Source organism: Aquila chrysaetos, chromosome 25 (genome assembly GCF_900496995.4).
Source record: "Aquila chrysaetos chrysaetos chromosome 25, bAquChr1.4, whole genome shotgun sequence".
NCBI classification, from domain to species: domain Eukaryota; kingdom Metazoa; phylum Chordata; class Aves; order Accipitriformes; family Accipitridae; genus Aquila; species Aquila chrysaetos.
Window position 1 is genome coordinate 14,214,282 of NC_044028.1, and position 24,227 is coordinate 14,238,508.

The window sequence follows — 24,227 nt, forward strand, 5'->3', positions numbered from 1 at the left end:
CAGGGGACAGCTGTGACAGCACAGCCATGATGATTTGGGGACTGCCATGATGCAGAAGCCTGAAGGACCGAATTTGGTCCCGGTTCCTGCAGTGCAAATCTAGAACAGCCTGTTAAATCTGACCTGTTCTTCTGGTGTGGTGAAGAACAAACGGGAGCACATCAGTCCTCCACGTGTAGTCACCCTTCCAGCTCCCCGCTGAATCCACTGGGTTAAGCCTTCCCATATGCCCGCACATGCAGAGCTGCTCCCCAGCCCCTGTGCAGCTGAAAGGCCACCAGGGGCTCCTTGCATGATGGTGGCTTATTCTGCTGTTTGAAACAGAGACCGTCTTTCAATTTGCCTCTTAATTTTGGTCTGGAACAACTACTCATTCCCGTGTATCACCATAAAATTGATCTGGAATGCTAGATTCACTTCAATTAAATACCAAGCTTCCAGATTAGTGCAAGTGTAATTTAAGAGTCATTAACTAATTCCAAACATTCACGTTCTCCGGGCCCTAGCAGAAGGCTGTGAGAGAAGCTTAGTGCTTTTAAATCACTCCACTGTGCTCTCTTATTAAATGCCACAGTTTTCAGCCCCATATCGCATTATTACCATTGTTGTCCTTTAGGGGTTGATGTTAATAACGACTGAAAGAGCTTAATGAGCATGTGCCTTGAATAAGCTCTTTATACACCTTATAAAATAATTACTCACATTTTATTGAAAACTCCACAGGGCCAAGCTCACAGAAGCAGTCAGGGGTGCCAATTTAATATGATACGGTACACTGCTTTACTCAAATAAGGCCTGATCCTACAGAAGTTCACCTTCGTTGCCACAAAGGACAGCAGAATCACACCTGCAGCTGCTGAGCACGGGGCTGCAGGATACTGCCGTTCTCCATCCCGAGACACTGAGGAAAGGCAATTGAATTTAAGGATCAGAAAACACCCTCTTAGACTGGAAGTGGTGTTGTATGGCAAGAGAAATAGGATTTGGGTTCTAACAGCACAAAGACACCTGATGATCTCTGATGAAAAGCGACTTGTCAGTAGCATGTTAAACATTCTTTAAATAGTGCTAGTAAGCTCCTTTTTCCTGTCTTGTTCCCATCCGGCACAGATCAAAATTGTTGACCTATTAAAGAACGAAAGATATTCCCACGGGAATGACTTGCGGTGTCTTCTGGGATGCAATGTGGTCTCTGCCTTTAACAACGCACAGCAGTGGCAGCTCTTATAAGGGCTGTAGAAAGTTCTTAAATAGGAATGAATGACAAATAAAGATTCTATTGAGTCTGTGATACAATAAGTTTCTCATCAAGTAAGCGTTTTGTCTTTGTCAGAGGAAAATGGCTACCTGATTTGCAGTAGGTGAATTGCTTGTAATACATTTGATTGGAAAATTAAAATTTGAAAATCTATTTTTCATCTTTAAGCAAAAAGCTTCCACATCTATCATTGAGGAAATACTCTTCGAGTTTGAACAAAATAAAAGAAGGAAGTCCAAATGAAATACTCCTGTAACGTGCTTTGACTGTTATGAAATACTATTTTTCTGGATGAAATTAAAACCCTTGTGAAGACTTTTTCAACCAGTGCCAGTTTTTAATTATTATTGCTTATATTGCAAAAATGCTTAAGGATCTCATAATTTCAAAAACAGACCAACAAAATGTGCCTTTTTTACTAATGGGCCTGTGAAAACTCCTTTCAAAATATTTACTAAATGTGTGCAAGACATGTATCAGACCCCACAAGGACCAATATGTCAGCAAAGCTCCTTGCTATCCATGGCTCTCAAGGCAGGGAGTCTGCAGCTACCGATGAGATTTGAGCTGCAGCAGACTGGACCAAAAAACAGTGGAAGCCTTCAGCATCCAGATCCCAAATTCCTTTGTGGACAAAATTCTGAATTTTGTGTTAATGCAAAGTCAATGCAGAAAATCATGGGATACTTAGGGAAGGTGGAAGTCTGGCATATTTTTTCTCTGCCTTATGGTTTCTGAGTCCTTACAGTAGACTACAGTAGACTAGCGTCATGTTTTCCAATTTTTGCAACTGTGGAGGTTCAAAGTGTGTTTTCAAATGTCATATGCATGAATAATTATAAATGTCCTGCTATTCCTACGACATTTTGTGGCTCCTATCCATGGCTGCTTATTCCTACACAACCAACCACAGCTTCTGAGCCCTCAGCTAAGGAACACCCCCCTTATAATTGCTTTAGCTCTTGGCACAAGGTCAGGGTGGGATGAAGGGCAGGGAACAGGAAGAACCTCCTAGAATGGATCAGCACCAAAGAGAACAGAAAGCTTTTCAGCCCATGGAGCATGCGCTTTAGGAGGTTTCACCCATCCCTCTTCTGCAGCATGTTATGGGACCATCACGATTCACTGCAAGCTTCTCCCCAGCCACTGTGCTGCAGCTGTCAGGAGGAATCCACCCCCTGATGGGAAAGAAATGTCCAGCACAGACCACTGCTTAGTTACACGTCTTACTCAAAGCAATTACTAGTTGTGCCTACAAGGTAAAATAAAAAACCTCAGCAGAGAAAGTGGTGAGAAGTTAAGGTGGTGAAAAAAAGGAAGGGTAAAAAAAAAAAAAAAAAAAAAAAAAAAGGCTGTTTGCGCAAAGCAAGTCACAAGCACTTCCCATGTTTCACCCTTGCAGTTTACAACAGGGAGCCAAAACAAACCAAGGCAGGATACTGAGGGTATCACCTGTCTGCTCGCTGTGTGTACACAGGGACATCTGTCATGGGCAGTCACACGTGGACCACCAAAGCAGAGCTTTGTGTGTATTCAGGGCCAGGGGTTGCACTCCGGTGTCTCTTTGCAGTTTTTAATCAGGAGCTCCATGAAATCATTTCATTAGGCAGGTGTGAGGTAAATCTACAGTGTAATCCAGTATAACACAATCATCATCACATTTTGATTCCCCTGCCCATCACCTTCCACATTTATCTTCAGAGACCTCTTGATGAAACAGCTGTTTAGATTTAATTAAACAACAGCATTATATAAACAAGTTCTTTTGTTTTGTGCGCTGAACAGGGTATTCATCTTCAAAAGCTTTTCTGCCATAGCTGGCCTTGCTGCCCCTTGACTTGTCTTTACTCCAATTACCACTCCAGTTTAGCTGATTAATTTGTAGCCACTGGCAAACATGCACAGTTGGCAGGACATCATTCCATTTCAGTGACAAGCACTATAAAAAGATCATTATTTTCATTAGCATAAATAACTGCATGTTGATAGAACTCTGGTTTCTGAAAATAGGTTAAAGTCTTAACTGTCTTTATTCATTACCCAGATATAATTGGAAGTAAAATTATCACATAAGTGAACAATAAGCTATCAGTGTATAATGCTTAATGACTGCAGTCAGTCCAGTAACAGTCTGGAATGATTTTTTTTCTTAAAATGAGACATTTTAATGTAAATGTCTGTATAGACACACACTAATTTTTTATGAAACCATACATACTTGATGGTATATAAGAAGAGTCAGTCGAAAAAAGAATCACATGGCAAATAAAGACATTTTCTACTGCATAGCTTCTGCTTTCATAGGGCATATGGATATTATTTTTCCAGTCACTGGCCCAGGTTGGATGCTTTGAAAGCTTCTCTGCCTGCAGCCTTCTAGTCAATCATGTTCCTAATAGTTTTTCCCTTACCAGGTTTTTAAGAGTTAATATTGCATAACATGGTCCTTTGAGATTAAAGGCTTAGTTTTCTCTTTCATTCTCTTTTCTCTACCATGCTGACTCCACATTCTTGGTGGCAGTTTTATGCTAGCTTGGAAATGCAACACCCAAGTCACACTGGTTATAGCACTATCTGTGCTCGCAAAGCGATTGTCCCCAGTAGGACCCTGCTCTGTGACGACACCTCATACATGCCAAGAAAACAACAACAATAATAAAAGAAACCAGCAATAATAAAAAACAGTGTTTGAAAGGTAGGTGTTTCAAGAGCTTTAGATCCTTATTTGTAGCTTAGCAGCTCTTGAGGTGAAAAAGTATATCGATACAAGGGATGTGACCATCTAGATGGTTTTAACCCACTACCCTAAAGAGAAAGTTTGAAATGAGATTTCTGCTTTCAGCTCTTATGGAGTATTTGGTTTTGTTTCACTCAGAAAACTTTACAAAGTTTATATATACCTTCTGTGTGTGTGTGTATATATATATATACACACACACACCCACCCACCCCCCTTCTGATGCTGTAAGCAGAGCCCTGTTTCTGTAGCAATGGTGTAGGGTAAACTCCAGTAAGTGTTGGACAAGCATGAATTTCAGTCACTATACTGCCTATGTTCAGGATTCAGAGAAGAACAGCCCTTGAAAGATACCACTGTTGGTTTTTTATTTCATTCGCTACTGATAGGAAGTATTAGTGGTAAAATAAATTTTCCTTTGTATCATGTAGCAAAACAAAACAATGGATACTGCAAGATAGAAAAACAAGAGAGGCTGCCTTTACTTTGCTGCCATCAGGAAGCCTTGCCACTGCTTTGAAACGTTGCCCAGAACATTTTTGTGCCCAGCTTGTATCTCCATATATGTCAGAAGATGACTTTGAAAATTAGCTGGTTTATATAACAGAGAAGAGTCAAGGGTAATAAATATGAGAGCAAACGAGCGCCTCTGTACTGAATATTGTCCAGGAAAGAAATGTAGAGGAGTGAAAGGTGAAAACAAGATTTGGACTCCAACAAACCAACCTGTGACATCCACTGGATCCCCACAGGTACTGGATGGCAGTTCCTCGCAGCTCGCCCCAACCTCCCAGGCAGAGCCTTGCCCGCCTCTTGGGGCTGGATGGGGACATATGGAGAAAGCTGAAGAACCTGTTACGTTGTCAGAGGATAACCAAACTGAAAATGTCTTGCAAAATGCTGTGTAATATTTGCTGAAATTTCACACCCAGAGTGGGATGCAGGGGAGAGGAGGGTGGAAGGTCTGACAGCACTGGTAAACATCCAATTTGGGAATGGAATGATACGACTGGATGCTAAAATGGATTGTTTTCCTTTTGAAATCACCCTTGTGAAATGCTTATTTTGCAACAAATAACTCATAAAACTTAAAAAAAAAAAAAAAGCATTGAAACATGCTGTCATTTGGGCAAAAAAAGAAAAAAACCCCACACGTCAATGGAGTTTTTTCAGGTTTAGCTTGTACTTAGAACAAATGCCCCAAATTAATGCACATCCAGCCACAGTAACTGTCTCTGCCTGCCATGAGTCCTGCAGCACCAGCACACCCCCGGGACCGCCTGGGGCTGGCAAAAGCCACCGAAGGACAGAGCTGGAGCTTGTGACAGCGGGGTCCAGGGACCAGCTCTGCCCTGGGCATTCGATGGCAGCTGGCACCGAGTGGGTGGTGGGTGAGGTCCTGCCGTCATCTGCTCCTGTGAATAGCAGCAAGAATCCCCATCTCCATCAGATCAGATAAGCGATAGTTGAGACACAGTTGGCATGGCTTCAGCTTCAACATCTCATTGTGGCAGCCAGCAGACTACTAAAGAGGCAGCAGAAGACTCTCTTCGGACACAGGCAGGGGAACCCTCTGCCTGCATCCTATGGAGCATGAACAAGTCTGGGAAATGCCTTTCAGCAACAGTGATTTAGGAAGCCATGGTGTTTACTGATGATAGCAGGAGCCAGAATTGCAGCAAACTGTGGTTACCTATTTGGGGAGGGAAGAAGAGGTTAAGGATTGTTTGCAGTAGACAATGACTTGCAGAGAGGAGCAAACAGGTTTGGGTTTGGTTTTTTTTAAGTTACTGCAAAACATCCTTGGACGGTCATTGTAAATAAATAACATTTTGGATCTAACTACTTGGGGTGTTGCTGAATTGGGTGCATTTTATGAACAGGACAAAAGGCACTAACAAGTCAACAAAAGCCAGGCATTAAGGTAGAATAACTTGCCTATTTCATGGATACAGAAAACTGGATATTTAAGATGCAATGCAACTGCTGGCAAATTGTGACATTTTAGAAAATGCTATTGTAGTTCTGAAAAACCATGAAAGGAAGTACATGTAGTCTCAAGGAACGATTTTTACTTCCTACAGCAGTGTCCACCTGGGCTGAGGTCCTGTTAGGCTGGTACTGTATGGACACAGGAGAGGAGCTTTGTGCAGAGCAAGGACTGCAGGTTAAAGCAAGCAAGGTGCCTGCCCATCAGATTAGCACTAAATGTGCTCTACCATCATTTAGGGAAGTGTTGCTTTCGCAGTGGCAGCAGACTTGCAAAGAACAGCTTGCCGGAACTTAATGAAATAAAAAGACTGGTAGGCACCTTTGAGTTTTGGTAAACATGAACATTCATTTACCTGAACTATCAGTCATAAATGGTTTTATAATACCACTTAGCAGCTATGAGAAAAAAATGAAAAGAGACCAGAATAGTTTTTTATAAATGACAAAACCCATCATCTTGCAGACTAAGTGAATTCAATAGCATTTACCTGGAATAGAGGCTGTAATGTCTTGTTAAACTCACTGACTGGCTGACATGCCCTCAAAATCACCTGCCTCCATCAGCCAGCATAGTTAGTAGCTGCTTTGTTTTCTGTAAGTCTATGGCAAATTACAGTTGGGACTTTGTGCTAGATGCTCAAACACCAGGCAAACATACGTGCTGCCTGTGTCCATGCTTGAGATATGATTTTTTTTTTTTCCTTTGAATGACTATTTCTAGGAATTGTCCCAATAAGCACAACAAAAGCAAGTTTTGTTTTCTGTCACAAGAGTCATCACTGAAGACTCATTCCGATGCCCTGTTCCTTTGCTGGGCAGAAAATGCTTGTGTTTGCATTTTCTTCAGCTCTTGCTATCCTGGCTGCCAACATGGCTAAACTCATGATGGATCAGACTCACTGCTGCAAGATGGCTTGCTTGGAGCGAAAGATTCCAAATGCTTTAAGAGGCATCCATGCTGTTCTCTAAGTATCACTCTATTGGCTGCCCTCCAGTAGCCTTATCTGGCTAATACAATATTGCAGAAACAAAATTGTCGAGATAAAAAAAAAAGCAATGTGTGTGGACGTGGTATTGTAAAAACACTGACCAGGGAGAACACATTTTTAATGTAATGCAGGTGACCTGGAATATCTTTCATTCCTGTGTCCATTTCCCCATACATAATAGAGCAGATTTAAACACTTTTTAGTCCTTTGAGTGTGGATTTCTGGGCTGAAGGATCACAATGAAGTTTTATAGCCCTTTCTTATGAAGTGTGGCATTTCTGACATTATTTGATGTGCAAGAGCAACTGCATTAGTCAAAGGCTACGCTTGAATAGTTATCACTTTAAGCCCATGCCCTGGGAGTATTGTATTCAGTTCCCTCATTATTTCCAGCCCTGCAGGTTATACCAAGAGTTGCTATTAGTACATTACAATCATAAAATGAAGGTAGTCACTTTCTATAAGGGTCAAGTTTACTCCTAGAACCAGGCAAACTTCATTTCACAGCTCGGATGGACTGGCAGTGCCCCGTTCCAAGCTTTTCTGCCACCTGGCTGTTTTGTGTGCAGCCTTGCTCTACCCTCCTGCGTCCAAGACTCGCCTGGACAACACCAAAACATTTAACAAAATCTAACACTATAGCATCTATACGACGCAGCCATCAGCCTGTTCACCTTACACAAGCTCTTACATCATTTACCAAACATACAGTCCATGGTATCTGAGGAGTGTTTGGATCAGAGTCGCGGGTATTGCATACTGCTATACGAGAGAAGCATTTGGGGTATATTTAGCACTTGATAATACCGAAGAACAGCAGTTTTCGAGTGGGTAGCATTTGTGTTTGGTGAAGTCAACGTGCCTTCCAAGTACTCTTAACCTTCGCATCATGTCATTGGATATCACTGGACAGATAAAAAACCGGAGACGATGTACTTCAGTGAAGCACCTGGCCCTGTGCTTCACTCCTGTCTGCCAACGTCTGTGAGCAAGTGATACAGGTGTTGGTACTCTGAGGAATCACGGTGATTGAAGTCACCAAATCTGGAGGAAGACGTTCAGAAAAGAAATCACATCATCCAAGCCCACTTAACCTGAGACTGTTATTCCTTCTAGAGCTCTTGACTCGGATTGCAGCTGCGTGCTGCAGGCGAGGCAGCACACACTGCCACGTCTCACACTGCCTCTGGGCTTTTACCTAGCTGGTGGGAGGAGAGCAGTGGTGTAGGTGTTGGTGACTGTACCTAAGGGACTGAAACTGCTCCTAATCTGGCTGGTGTAAGGATGTAACTTCCCACAGCCTGGCAAACCACAGCTGTTTGACTGAATACACCCCTGATGGCAAGAAGGTAGGTAGGTTTCTTGGGCACATCTGAGTGCACATCTACCGCTGAAAAAGTCCTAATAGATTTTAGGCATGAAAGAAACAGCTGAAATATTGAAAAAGTGTTTTCAAGGAGAAAAATTTCCTTGACCCCAATTTGCTGTGTGTTACAACAAGCAAGATACAGATCCAAGGGACGTACAAAATTAAATAGAAAAGAACAAGGAGCACCATCCTCTTTTGAGCCACATGCTTACTTGGCTTTGCTGTTGTGCTGTAGCACATATATGTCCTGCTTCCACACCATGCCTTTCATTTGTTAATTACTTTTTTGCAAAAGCAGTGAGCTCACTTTTGCTAAAGCACTGTTTAACAGAGGTGCCTCACATCTGATCAACATTAATCAGTGAAATGAAAGCCATCAACTTAATGATACGATGATAGGATAAAATCTTAATGCATCTCATTGATGGTGCTTCGCCTCAGAGGCACAGGAAAGAGCCTTATTTGGCTGTTATCTACATTCAGCAGTGCTGTGAAGCCTGGTCTTTAAATGTGGCACCTTTCCCTGTAAATAACCCCTATGCTTACCTTAATTACAGTACTAATCAACACTAGTAAAAGAGTAACATCAAACTGCACCCAAATAATTTTTTATGATCTTAAATGGTAACAGAGTTTCAGCAATACATAAGAAAGATTTTAATCAAATGTTTTCTTGGATGTTTTCTGAGAAAAAAACAATCTTCAAGAAATCTCAGATCTGTGGCATGAACTTCTAAAGCAACAACAATCTTTTTTTGACCCTGCTCTCCCCAACAAAAATTTACAGTAGTATATTTAAAAAAAATAAATAAATCCAAATTCCAAAATATTCCCCTGCACAATTTTTTTCTGAGAAAAAGTAAAAAAAAAAAAAAAAAAGATGCGATGGCTGTTAACCACAGCACTTAAAGTATTTAAATGCTGTGGTGTTAGGCAGGTTATATGAACATACATAGGATATCAGGATTACATATTTAACATTGTATAGATATTTATGTATAGATGTCTTTCTAAAATGTATATACAGACTACAGATATGTCTCGTACACACAAAGATAATCAGTGGAGATACCTGAGGAGTTTTCTTTGTTATGTTTTGGGTTTGGTAAAGCTTCTTATTCAAAGCATAGCCAGAGTGATTTCCAAGGTTAAGGAAAGACTACTAATTTTGATCACTCTCTAGGCTGCTGTTGTAATGGCCAACTAAGTCAACAGGTTATTTACCACCATGGCTTATAGTCTGTCTTCTGCTGATGTGCTTGTAACTATCTGTAAGGCATATTGTTTATGCTGAGTATAATCATACCTTCTAGGAATCGGGTATTAACCCCAATATCACACGTGTGGATGTAACCTTGGTATGGAGTACAATCCTTTCACTACAGGCTATAAAGCCCAGGTTTCAGGAAGGCTGTTCTTCAAAGGCCAAGAATCCCAAAACTGGAGCAGATGATAAGATTGGTGCTAACAGCACCAGGAGCAAGGAACGAATGGAGCATTCACACTTTAAATATGACTTCAGTTGAACTAATTGACTCGTGGTGCTAGAAGAGCTAAACCAGCGTGAGGCTCTGCCCCTGCTCACGCGTGCGTAGGAGAGGAGAAGCCCAGAACAGCAACACTGCATAACGACCCAGGAGCAGTAAAATGATGTATGAGCACTCTTCTCGTTTTCACAAGGCAGCAGTGGAACACTAACTTGTTTCCATGGCAACCCTGAAAAAGAATTACAGCTTTAAAATTGACTGAATGGTAGCCCCATGAAAAAGTAAAGGGCAGACCATATCTTTCTAAAATATAATTTAGTACTAAGTCACCTGAACAGTATTAGCTAAAAGGATTTCAGCACTAGACTTGGGAAGTGACCCATCTGGGATATGGAGTGTTAGGTTTTTCTAATGGCGTGCTTTAGATCTGAAGGGCCTGGTGGACATACCATAGCGTACAGCATAAAAGAAGAGGAAAAAACCTTTCTGCCTGAAATCTCTTATCAGAAAAACAAGAAATTATTGAGGTGAAGGGGAGGGGAATAGCCTGATAGATAACTGGCACTTTTGTAAAGAAACAGTAATACACATGTTGAGTGCCTAGTACGAAAATACATGGGGAAGGGAAAAGAAATGTGGTGGAAATTAAACAATCCTTGGGGCGAGTAGGGGGAAGCTTCTATATTTAGACTGGAAACACGTCCAGTTAGACTAGGAGGCCAGCATCTGCCTCTAGCGTGATGCATTATCCTGCCCTCAGAAGGCAACTCAAATCTAATTCTGAAGTCCCATTTCAGTAAGTTTTTTGGCAGGAAAAACTCCCATTAACTTCAGCAAGAGTTGAGAAAATGCTCAGGATTTGGTCCTTTATGTAAATCTGAGGGCTGGGGAGAAGGGAAAGGAGCAGTAATTTGTACGTGCAAGATGACATCTTTTTACATTACAATAGTTAAAAAATCAAATTTATTATGGCAGAGAGTTTCCTTTGCAAACAAGAAAAAATTAGATACCTGCAAAGTCCCATGTACATTAGTTAGAGACGTAGCACTAACCCCATATTTGGAAAGTGTGGTCATATCAATTTAGAAAGGCAGATCTGTAGCTGTTATAAACTGTCAGCAGACAACTGTACAGTTCAGGATTTGGTCAGGCAAATTTCATTACATATTACAGAAATCAGTGTTTTAGCAAGAAATATGGCCAATACACTACTGGGAACAGTGTAATACCATGAAAATAGACTTTCACTCAGGAGTAGGGCCCCGTTCAGGGCCCCGTTCAGCTCCTCCCACAGTCAAATGTTACCGTGTGAGTTGCGCTGAAATCCTGGTGCCCCTGCTCTCTTTCAATGGTTTACAAAAAGCAGCTGTCTGTAAAACCACATTGAAGTCTTGTTCAAAAAATAAGTACAAGCATTGACCTCAGTTTCTAGAAATGGACACAAGAAGGAATTATATCTGTGTCTGGGTAAACAAGGGCTTCAGTCTGCAGTCTTTTTTTTTTTTTCCCCCCAGCAGAAACCTGCACAGCTCCTGTTTTCACAAAACCATTGCTTTTGAGTCTCAGCAAAACAGGTGTCCCGATTCTCAAGAATGATCAACACCATTAATCCCTTAGGCTGGGATTTTCAAAAGAATCTCGAAAGAAAACCTCAGTGAAAGAAAAATGTACTCGCAGGCACCTTGGGCATGCCTGTCTGTGGGCCCCAACGCTGGCACCCAGCAGCGGGGAAGCCCAAGGCTGCAGCTGGGTCCCCTATGTACAGGCTCCCTTTGCCCTCTTCTGGGAACGCTCACTTAAAACATCACATTAAGGTATAGGTTGAAACAAATCACAAGTGTGCTTAATAACGTATAAAATAGCTTAGTAAAATTGTCATGAAAATTTAAAAGCTTGGGCAAAAACCCTACACCTCTGCCATTTATACTGATGACAATGATAATGAAAAAAATAATGATGTTTTAACTCACCCATCAAAAAAATTTATTCACCCTGAGAGAGTAGAACTGTGCAAAGCTGGTGGAAAGATATACTTACCTTGAATTTATAAACTGCTCCTCAGATAAAGAAATACAGGATGAGGAGTTGCCTCATTTACATTCATTCAGTCACCCTTAGCCGTTTTTTTTAGCCAAGTGGATGCAAATTCTTTGAAATCGTTAGAGCTTATAAGAAAGAAGCCCTAAACCTGAGCCTGGTTTCACTGTCCATATACACATGTCCATAGATCTGAGGCGATGATGACTCCTCGTGCGCACCAACTGCCAGAGAGGACCCACAGCATTGCTGGGCACCTCCGCAGCAGCCTTCAGGTCACTGACTGCAGCCCATCGAATGCTCGAAGCATGAGCTGAGGAGTCAGGACCTGGAGGAAAGAAATATTTCCTTGTAGTAGTGGTATGGCCTGTCTTAACTAAGACCACTTAACAATCTCTCTGCTTAATAAAAGGTGAACAATTTTTCCTTACTTCAGTAGCTACATGGCAGGTGAAAAAATAGAAATTACATTATAACTATTAAACTGAGAAGGCAATTTGAATGCACCTGTTTCTTGCTGGTTGATGTTCAGAGAAATTCCATATCCTGAACTAGAGCTTTGCCATCAATTAGGTCTAAAAACAAAACAGAAAAAAAAAAAAGATATTGTTTACTCGTGAAATCACATGCTGAAAGACCCTGAAGGCACAAAAGGCAGCAGGGGAATCGAACAATAAGGGTTGTGGCAAGGAGATCATACAATGTCACAAGGTAGATGTTTCTTTTTAGGAGTTGTTCAATATCACAGAAGAGGTCCAAGCTGGTCAACTTGGCTGGACATGGCAGAGCAGAAGTGATACTTAAAGCAGGATGTAAAGGAGAAAGCATGGCTTCTTAAAGATTAGTCTGAAGAGGGCACTTCTTTTTTTATGGGGCAAAGCACAAGGCATTTGCAATCAGAGAGCACAAGTGGGCATTCAGCCCTAGATTTACTGAAGACAGTGGTATAACAACAGAAAAAGGAGAGAGAACACCCTGAGCTGTAGATGGCTTTGCTTTGTGGACAGTCACAGCTTAGGGCAATGGAGGTACGAGTAAGGACTTTTGGGAAGGTTGCTGTGCTATAAGACATATTCCTCCGAGTGCTTATGCCGGCTCCTCCCTAGCCATAGATAAAAGAAAATGAAGCAGTTCTTCCATGACCTTGTCTGGCATTAGGCCCCTGACATCTCCAGGGTATCACGAGGTATGCCTCAATGTAAATAGAGACACATATTTAGCATTTCGCCACATCAGAGCCAAATTCCAGCTTTTTTTCCTGTGGAAAACGGTACGGCGAACTTACGCAGTTTGCCATTGCAAAGAATGAGAATCCCACCGGCAAATTGCTCCTTGCAGCGCCCAGCCGCAGACCTGGTAAGTGAGTATGATCGAATCTATTCTAAATTAATTTGGAAGTGCACCGGATTTTAAGACAGAAGAACTGATGACAGCGCAGTTAATTGGGCCTGTCCTCTTAGCCCCGTGCCCCATCAGCCCAGCTAAGCAGCTGTCCCAGCAAAGGGAGAGGGGAAAGTTGAGGCGGCAAGCAAAAAACTCTGACAAGAATTTAAATGAAATAAAATAGCCAAATTCTCCGCTTTGTTGGGGTTAGGTCTGCAGAAAGCTTGAACCAAATGCCCTAACGACCACAAATACAAGAACAAGCCCGATTTGTGTGGCATTTCCACTATGCCCATCTCTCTGAAAGCTGCTCTCGGCTCCCTGAGAAGCTGCGAGCGGGTGCTCAGCTCTCTACACCGCGGAGCGACTTGCAAAACGTGCCTGCTGTTACCTCTGCCCGCGGTTCCGTCAACAACAGGGTTTTGGGGTCCGTTTACCCTGCTAGAAATGAGGACCGAATGGGGCTAACGCGGCGTGCGAGGCATCCTCCTCTCCCGCGCTCAGCCGCAGATGTGCTGGTAAGCCATGTGAGCTGCGGGCTGCCCCTCTCACGCGGCGCAGAGCTGGGAACGAGGTCCCCAATTACAAATAATTATTACAAATCCCAAATAAGTGCTGGGGTGTGACAGACGCAGTAGCGCTGAGGCATGCACAGCAGAGAAGCATAAGGCGTTTGGGGACTTTTACTGACAAAGAGATAGGTGCAAACGGCCCCGCGGCTGCTGCGGCAGGAGCTCTGAGCAGGTCTCGAGGGGCCGCGGTGCTTTATGTGCACTGCGCTCCCCGGTAAGGTGCCCGGTAACGACTTGCCCAGCGGAGCCTTTAAAACAGATTACGGATGACAAAGCAGGAATCCAAGGTAAATTTTCAGAGCTGATGAGTGAAAAAGAGCTCACATCTTTATACACCGGCTGAGCACACTTAAGAGAGAGTCACTGGGGTGCAGTAAGCACGGTTCCACATTATGTCACTTTTAAGAGTAAAAGTTCATAATCCTTGGCAACTTCTGCATCCTAAAAAGCAGGGTTTGAAAAGTTACCATGCGCTGAAACACCTCGTATATCCAGGAGACCATTATTGCTCAACTAACTCATCCCTCGGGTGACTTTGGGTGCGATACAGTTGCCCGAACGCTCACCCGCTGCGTGAGGACCGCGAGAGCTGCGGCAGGTCGGGGCGGCGGGAGGAGGACGAGATGGGGCTGGCTTGGATGGGGTCAGCCGACTGGCACCCCAGCCCTGGCAGGGCTGCCACCCCCCGCCGGCCTCCCTAACTTGGGGGGCACCATAAATGCGGTCCCTATATGAGACTTGCCTGCGTGAGTCTTCGCTACTGACTCCTAAGGAGTGGTATTTACAGGAACCAAAATCAATTAAATATTCTAGAATTCTTAATTTTTAGGCAGCAGCTCATCCTGCACTAATTAGTGCAAATGGGGGAGTGGGTAGAGGGGGGGAAAGAGCAGAGTTTAAACACTGCAGTGACAGATGCATTTTATAGGATTTAATGATTCATTCTGAGGCACAATCATCTTTTCAAATACTTATTACCAGCTACTATTCAAGGACTGTCTGTTTTCAGGGTTGTACTCATCACAGGTCAGATCCAAAAACTATTGAGTATATTGCAAAGACTTAAATGCCTTTGATGTGGGAGATGATAGCTGACATGTTAAGAAATAAATCTAATTAAATTCCCTGTTATACGGATACATATGTGTGAATACAGGTATATGAAATGTTCTGGCAGGTGGACGTGGTATCAGTTCAAACCCAGCTGTCTTCTGTGATTGTTGATGATCCATTGGTTAAGTTTCTGCCTAAAATAAAGCAAGATTTCCAAAGAGCAATTCGTGATTTTGGCTACCCTGTCCACCCTGAGAGATGTTCCAGCAGCCAGTGTGGCAGAGGGTGCGGAACATTCATCTCTTGCACACTAGGATGTTGTTATACTTCATACTGACTTTTCAGACATGAACTCAGCTAAAATCCTTGAATTATTTTTGAAGATTTTAACCATATTAGAGCAATCCATTAAATTTCTTACCCATGCTTCACATGAGGTTCTTGTAGGCACTAGCAAAACACTCTTTAAGGCAAAAAAACCCCAGAATACAGCTGCTCTGTAAAATCTATTGATCAGAGATTTCAAAGCAGAAATCCAGATCTTCTTCAGTCCAGTCATCATCTTACCTTCTCTGCCTTTCCATAGTCTGTAGGCATTTTGCATGCAATACTAAAAAGGCCACAATTAAGCCTGTTTATACAAATTACAGCACAGGTGATGTCTTACACTTGGGTGTCTCAAACGCTACCAGGGCTGTATATCAGAGCACTTCAAAAACTAGAAAGATAATTTAGCCAGCACTTCAATATAAGTGACAGAAATTTCATCTCTTTCATTCCATTCTTTATTAACGGGCATTCTTAGATGGGATCAGACCCTAAATCCACTTAGTCCAGCTTGCTGTCGCCAAAGATAGCAAGCAAGAGGTGAAGAGAAGAGAGAGAGCCAGAGGTTATGGGTATAATGTGTCATCACATAACTCTCCTCATAATTTCCAATAGAAAGACAAAGACTAAAGCCAGATCTAAGATCAGCTGGTATTCCATGGCTGCAAACCATCACACCACAAAGCGAGTGTCCTCCCAAGGTGGAAATTCCACATTCAGAGCCTGCCTTGTTTTCTGGGTGTCAGCTGGGCCCAAAACAACCTTTGGCAAATGCAATGTAACGTACGTAAGCTGGTCTTTCTTCCAATTTCATCTGCAGTGATAATTAATGAATCTGACAGGCACCAGACGCTCTCTCTTTGCATCGTCTTTGAATGATTTGCCACACAGAGGGTACATCACTGCCTGAACACCTCGCCTACCACCGTGGTGAATATTTATACAGATTTGTCACCATGAGCTACCATGATTTTGCAGTAATCATTAATCTGCTATCTAGTGTTTAATTGCTCTTATCTGCTGCTGCAGAGAAAAGGAGCAGTTCATTAGGCAGAAGCAGTTCACTGGCAACGTCTCTCCTCTAACTCCGGCCTGGAGCTGGAGGGTGTCGGACCCCACTCTCTCCCTTCTGTGGCTGTAGGGATCCATGGTCTGTAGATCACTTGTGCTGGAAATCTGCTGGATTCTTGGGGTGTCTGTGCGGTGTCCCCCGTGCCCGGGGCTGCAGGCTTTCCTGGCAGGGCTGCCCACGTGCTGCAGCGATGCTGTCACGCTGATGGCAGCAGGGTGCAGGATTAAGGAAAGTACAATATTGAGCACGCACTTCCGAGCACTCTGGCCAAGCATTTGGCCGTCAGGCAGCATAAAGTTTCAGCCAAGCCTTGCCTTTGCTCAAGCCTGCCCAGCCTCATCCCACCCTCCCCTTTTGTCCGTGCATCCCTTGGCCCGTGGCCCTGCAGCCCTCTCTGCTCAAGGCTGCCGGGCTCCGTACACCGCCTGGATGCTTTCCCCCGCAGCCTTGCGATGCATCACCCTGACACGCGCTTTCCCCAAGGGCTTGGCTTATGGCAAGAAACAAAACATGAGGGGCTAGTTAATGCAATGGGCTGCCAGCTCTTGTTCTTCATGCTAAGAATGTGAAGTATGTGCCTGCCAAAAATAACAATACCGTATACACAGATACAACTTAGCCATCAGATAGGAAAAACCCAGCAGCTTCCCGGTGAGAGATGCGAATACAGCTCTTCTGGAACAGAAGGAGCAGAAAAACGTAATATCTACATAACTGAGTTTTCTCTGCTGTGTGCTCCAAATGACACCTTTTGCTCAGAGACCCTTAGGCGCAAAGAATCGGGGTAGCTGGGATGTGTAAAATAATATGTTTAGTTTTGGGGTAATCATATGTCTTTCAAATGAGAATGGCCTATCGCTGCAAGCTTCAAAGAAGCAGTCAGTGCACTTTTTAAAGCCCAAATAGGCATTTTATGATGCAAAGGATAAATCTGTCAGTAAAGATACTCGTAAGTCAAGTAAATACAGCTGTTCTCTTACATGAAGAGCTAGATATTACTATTGTGGGGAAAATCCTGCCTTCTCTTAAAAGGGAGCAAAGAAAAAGGGAAAACCAGAAAGGCAAAAAGGTGGTGAGTTTTTTTCTACACCCTGCAGCGGCAAGCTGCAACCAGATATACATTGACTGGGGATGGGCTCTGGCACCAGCACTTCAGCACCAGTGGGGTGTGTGGTGGGGGACGAGGATGTGTAAGCTGCCACCCACCTGAAAACACAGTCTGTTTGCTCCATCTGAGCATCAGCTGGTCTTTCAGATCTGCTCCTTTGCGAGTTGGTAATTCCTCAGGTCTGTGGCAAACCAGGAAACATGGGTGTAATACGAGAGTCATGGGTACACATTTATGTGACATGTAATAGAAAGAAATAATGTGGGGGGAGAAAAGGACAATTTAACGCTGGCTTAGTTAAACAATAGTTGGACAGTAGCCAGGAAGACACAACTACTTGGTCCCAACCATGATAATTTCCAAAGATGAGAAGAAAAGAGAGGAAAGGGCCTAATACTCAGGTTCTGGAGCTGGGAATAAGCAGACAGCCAGGGTTCACGCTGACAGCAGCGTAGAAGCCTACCCTGGAGCAGGCACTTGGTGGAGGAGCAGACACTCCCATGATAGCAGCATTTCAGACATAGGTGTGCAGCTGCCTAGAGCCATAGAGCTGTGCATCACAGGCAGGTAGCTGATAGGGAGCTAGTGAAAGCTGGCATGCACATACCTGTATGACACTGCAAAGTCTCATGTGCCTATAGGCCATGCTGTCATAAATGCAGATATAAATAGGTAGGGCTGCATGACTCCTTGACTTACCAAAGCCAGCAAGGAACCAGATATCCATATATCCCTCATTTTATATATGCTGTAGTTCAGACAATAAGAAGTAAATACTGCCTTTTTCTGAAGATACTGTTTTAGAATTCCAGGTCACAAATGGGAGTCTTGCATCATTATGAGTGAGAAGTAAAAGACTCCCAAAAGTCATCTTAGAGGGACTGAGCCCTGTTGCTTCAAGTGGAGGGTTGTACAAAAGGCTGTAGAAAACCTTCCTGTTCGATACCAGACTGCAAGATCAGCTATAAAACTGCAGGATCAAAGGTCTGTCTAGCTCAGCAGCCTGCCACTGGCCAACAAGCAATGCTGAAGGCAGGTAGGTCCTAAGCAGTCTCCCTTGCATGCCATCCCCCTTCTAGAAAGTAATCCTAACTTCCACCTTCCAGCGGTTCAGCATTTTCTGAGCCAGCAATTGCCTTCAGACCACAATAGCTAATATGCAATAGTATCTGTAGCCTTTATGCATGTTTGAATTCCATTTGAAGCCATTTACAAATGGCAGACTCGGGAAAGGAGGCCCACAGTTTGGTTGTGCACTAGACTTAACAAGATATGTAGAAGAAACCTGAGATGCAGTTTGTCCTCTAACCTGTACCAACAACCTTGTAAGCACATGCTTTGCGTTCACAACTGTAGCTCTTTAGAGTCCAACTCAAGCCATTAGCCCTTTTGCTGCGCCTGGAGTGCAGCCGGACTCTCCCCGGAGACAGTGTGAGAAAGGCGGACTGTGCTGGGCTGACCTTCGGCTGGCTGCCAACCGCCCACCCAGCCGCTCTCTCACTGCCCTCCTCAACAGGACAGGGCGGGGAGAAAAATAAGATGGAAAAGCTCGTGGGTCCAGACAAAGAAGGGAGATCGCTTACCAGTTACCCTCATGGGCAAACCAGACTTGACTTGGGAAAAATTAATATAATTTATTGCCAATTAAAATAGAGTTGAATAGTGAGAAACAAAGACATAAAACATTCTTCCGAGTCTCAGCCTCACTCCTTCACTCCTGTCTCCTCTAGCTCCTCCACCCCGAGCAGCCCAGAGGGATGGGCCCTGGGGCTGTGGCCAGCCCACAGCAGCTCCTCTCTGCTGCTTCTTCCTCCTCACACCTTTCCCCTGCTCCGGCATGGGTCCTTCACACAGGCTGCAGCCCTTCAGGATAAACCCACTCCGCCACGGTGTCCCCAGGGGCTGCAGAGGAATCCCTGCCCCGCAGCCCTCCTGCCCCCCGTCCCGCTCTCCCCCGGGTGCTCACAGGGCTGGCTCTCACGCTTTTTCTTTCCTCACAGCTGTGCATCGTTTTGTCTTTTCTTAAACACGTTTTCCCAGAGGCGCTACCGGCCTGGCTGCGGGGCCCAGCTGTGCCCGCAGGTGGGACTGTTGTTTGGAACCGGCCGGAACCGGCTGGAACCGGCTGTGTCCGGCACGGGGCAGCCCCGGCCTCTCCTCACAGAGGAACCTGCAGCCCCGCCGCCAGCGCCTGGGCACGGACACCCCATTACAGGGAATTTGCCGCTCGCCTGTCCCACGCCGGCAGGGTGCACAATACACAGCCACTGCCCAAGCCTAAATCATGGGTGCGCATTAGTGTACAGTCTCACACACACGAGTAGTTCATTTCTGTATAAAACCGAAGGCCCTTTGTCTAGAGCGGACACCAAAGCATTTCCTCGTTCCCCCTTGACGAGGTTGGAGATCCATAACTTCCTAGAAGATGTGCCCCGGTGAAACCCAGGCGATCTGCTGAAATCCCGAAACAAGCGGTTGAAGGAGCAGAGTGGGGGCTGGTTTTCCTGCATCGTACTTCATCTGCTTAGTCTTTTAACGCGTCCGATGTTTTAGTGACCTCCCGCCCTCCTTTTATTGCCCTCCCTCGCAAAGCCACCTTCTCTGCCGCTCCCAGGGCAAACACCAGCCCTTCAGTTGTCGCCAGGAGGCTTTCACGGAAAAGGCTGCTTTCTCTGGCACAGCACATAAGGGCTTTAAGCTGGATTGCAAAGGAATGATAGAACACGTTGTTATAACTACAGCAACAGGCTTATCCTGTAGATTTTCCCTTCGTTAAGCGAGCTGCCGAGGGAGCGGTGGCCTTGCGAGGACCGCAGCGGCAGGGGCTCCGCCACCGTCGGGCGCGCTGCTCGGCGGCGAGGCGAAGCTCGGGCTGTCGGTGGGCTCAGCCCCGCGGCGGGCACGCTGCCCGCTCCCTCGCGATCGGCCGCCGTGGCCCTCCCGTCCTCCCCCGTGCGCGGGGAGGAGGCGGCAATCGGGGCTCGACGCGGTGCTTCCTTTGGAGAGGAGGTTCTCAGGAATAAGGTTTTTAGCACATGTTTATTCGGGATTAGTCCGCCTGTAATTGCACGTGTTTCAGTGCTGCAGGGTTTGTTCCTCCAGAACGACTCCGGAATAATTAAAGAAGAAGGAGGAGGCGAAAAAGCTGTGGAGTGAAGTGAGCTTTGCATACGTGCTGTCCCTTGTGCTTTTTTGCAGCCCCAGTACTTCATAAGCCAGCTCAGCGGCTGCCCAGCCTGTGGTAGCACGCAGGTGAGGACACTTTAAGTCTTCACTTGTGACTGGTGCTCCCAGACGCTCTGATGGGCTGACGCTTCAAAAGCAAAAGATGAGATAATGACAACTCACTTCCATCAGGAAGCAACTCGGTTCGTGTGGTTTTGAATTGTGTCCGCAACAAAGAAATCACATCACAAAGCAGCTTTAAGCACAATGAGCAACAGAGGAGCTGGAAGAATAATGAAACTGTAACTGATCTACTGCAACTTTTTCAGGCATGCTCTTTCAGAGAGAAAGCCAGGTAATAAATTATCATAATTTTGAAATTGAGGTATCTTATAAATATTTACCGGCTACAGTTCTTGCTAACAAACAAATAGTAGTTAAAATCTCCAATTCTCTCTTCTTCATTTGCTCAGCGGTATTTCAATTGAACAAATTCCTACTGGGTTGTATTTCCTGTCTGTAGCTTCCACCCAAAGATAATAATTTCTGAAGAGCTTCAGAAAAATCAGGATAGCAGTTTTTGAGTTATGTGAGGGAAGGGAAAAAATATGCTTTTCCCATATGTTGTGATTGAAATGTTTCATTTGCATAAGTCAAAACCAGCTGTAGCTATAAAATTTTTAACTCGGCGTGATTTATTGCCCTTACTGAAGAAGGAAAAACAAAAGATGTCTCAATATGATCTGTTCAGTGGATTTTCAGTTAGGGTATGAATGGTTAGGTCTGGCATATGTGCAACCACAGTATTTTCTAGTAGGGTTTTCTCAAAGCTCTTGAACAAGAACATTTTAGCTTGCACGGCATGCACAGATCCAGGAGTCCTAGCTGAGGATGACAGCATTAAAGGATACTCAGCATTAGTTTGCTTTTAGAAATAATATTATTGCTTACAATTGTTTATTCTTCAGTAGTGTTTAAATGCTCCACAGTCATTTGGCTGCGAGTTGCAATGATATCTTTACTCGAACAGCATCAGTAATAGCCTAGCTGGCTTCAGTGGGATCTCTGACAGAGTAAGAAAGATGCCACTGAAACTGATTCAAAATACCAGCGTGACCCATTGAATGCCCTGCCCCAAAGATCTTAAGCTGTTAAAAGCAGATACAAGGACGAATGTGGCAAATTAAGATGGGAAACAGAGACAGATACAGAGAACACAGGGCACTTGAATGACACCATTTCCTGTACAAACACAGGAACCATTTAATAGTGGCTAACTACTTTTCAAAATGAATGTCAATACATAGGCTTAAGAACATCCTGGCTTTTCACAGAAATGAGCATATTTTGCTCTCAGATTTTTTGTTTTGGGTCTGGATTTTTAGTTCCCTCTCCCCTTCTTGTCTTCCATTCTTCACCTTAGATGCAATAAGATAAACTCCCTTGGAACTGGTGTTCCTCTCCCCTCTTCATCTGCTGTCAGAGGAGTCACCCTGCAAGTAAGAGATGGTATCTTGCTCCTCTCTCCCTGGCATTGCAGTGAGATAGGAAATGGAGCTATACTTTACTGCACAGCAGCTGAAATTTTGTCCTGGTGAAGTAAGAGACAGAAATTTCCATGCATTTTGATGGGGTGACCAAATCACACAGAAATGCCTGAGTCACTTCATCCATCTCTGTAGAGTGCTTTGCGTTCCTTAGGGAGACTGTTTTATTAGTGCAACATATGCATTTATCTGTGCACCAAAGAGCTTGTCCAATTTTTTTCAGCTATACCGGTTGGTCTAATGAAAGATATCATCGCTACTTACAAACCCTGTCCTACCTATGTCCTTAAGATCATTGAAGCTGCAGCAAGATACCAGTTATCAGTAGGAGTCAAAGGTTGACACTGGGATAATGCTGAAAGTAGGGGTTAAAGGATGATATGGTCGTTGTCAGCAGGAAGATTATAGAATCACAATTGCATCCTGCTTGAGAAATTTCAAAAAGCGAAGAAGCCCATCACATAGCTGTTAAAGAAAATATTAGGTTAACGCTGAATTGAATGAAACCATACTGAGCTACAGCCACTGAAATGTGGTGCACTTGTCCTTGCGGTGTGTCAGGCTTTGACAGCCCTTGTCACCTTCTTGCCTCAAAGACTTCTGCAAATAAAATCTTGCTGAGGATTGAGAAGCAATTGGGGTCTGCATGAGAAAATTTGGCTGCCCTCACTGCAGTGGTCAGGGTACACAGGGCACACACGATTGGTCCTGGGATTGCAACTAGTGCAACTCTATCTATTTGGCTTTCTGTACCCCACCCCATGCTCTGCAGGTTTTGCTTTTGCTGGCAAAAGTTGTTTTCTCAGTGTCAAAAAATGAGCCAAAGTCTACAGTGTAAAATGATTTTTTTTCACCTCTCTCACCTTTCTGTGGCAATTGGCAGGATTTGCAGGTTTCACATTACGTGTCAAGCTGCTTCCAGAGGCTCCAAACTCCCAGACTCTTAAAAATCAATGAGCTAGACACAGTGAAAGCTTAGGAATTTCTTGCTTCATCACATGCCATACAGCATATAATGGTGTTTTAAAAGAAACAAAACAACACATGTATACACAAACCTACCCACAATTACGGCTTCTCTACATTTTGGAGGGCTGAAATTTTGAGGAACTTGAAGACACGTCTGCCTGCATTAAGGCCGGAACATAGAAGTTACCAGTTAGGAACTATGTGTGGGGAAAAGGTAGTAAACGTACCCCTAATCTTATAGCTTTCCTCAACATTTAGGATCTGCGGCTTGAGTGGAAATGAGGGAATCTGACAGGAATAAGTGTGATACCAGCATTAAGGTTGCTTTGGTCAGCATAGAGGACCCACTTGTCCTGGAGAACAGTCCTGGGGAGGATCATGGTAGCAATGGTGCCAGTGGGAACACACTTGAAGGGAAGCAAAAAAAAATTAAAAAAAAGGTATTACGATAAGCTGTGGAGTAGAGCTGAGTCTGCTCAGCTCCAAACAATCTTAGGTTGATTCCAAACCTGAACTACATAGTGAAAAAAAGTAAATGAGCTCTACTCATATGCTCATTAAGCAGCACTGAGCCTTGCGGAGACCCAGACCTCGAGGGAGCTGGGGTGGAGGGGGGGTGCAGGCAGGTGCTGTCCTGCCCGGAGGCCACCCTCCTCTGTACCCCACCGAGGAAGGAATTGGAGATTTCCTATCTACCTCTCTCTTTGGATACACTGGGAAGGGAGAGGATAAAAAGCATGCAAGTGACTTCAGTAAAACCCAACCAGTAGACAGGAAAATATTTATTCATTCGCCTAGAAAAGAAAACCTGAGGAACCTATTCATACATTTCAACAAAATCTGTTTTCCTCTGTTGGTGGAATAATGAATCACCATTTATTTACATAGGGGAAGTAGCACCTTCCAGTAAATGGATGGAAATGGAGACTAATTTGAAAGTGTCATTTTGTGAAGGGCACCAGTAACATTTGTGACACATTCTAGTTTTTGACCATCTGGCAATGTTGAAGGCTAAACTAATGTATAAACCTTGAGAGACCCCATTTGTAGCAGGAACTGCTTTAGACTTCAAATTTTAATGGAGCGAGATCTCAAATCAATGCCACCCTAATAATGCAGAATGGATTTGGGCCAGGACAGAGTGCTGTTTATACTGGCTTTC

The 24,227-nt window shown here is 44.1% G+C and overlaps 1 long non-coding RNA gene across 1 annotated transcript in view; it reads right to left on the reverse strand.

The window, feature by feature from the left end:
- Positions 1 to 12,097: 12,097 nt before the first annotated feature.
- LOC115336048 overlaps positions 12,098 to 24,227 on the reverse strand; it is a 35,574-nt gene continuing 23,444 nt past the window's right edge. Inside the window, exon 3 of the long non-coding RNA XR_003921600.1 lies at positions 12,098 to 12,197. This is a non-coding gene — a long non-coding RNA (uncharacterized LOC115336048). The remainder of the gene's footprint in view (positions 12,198 to 24,227) is intronic.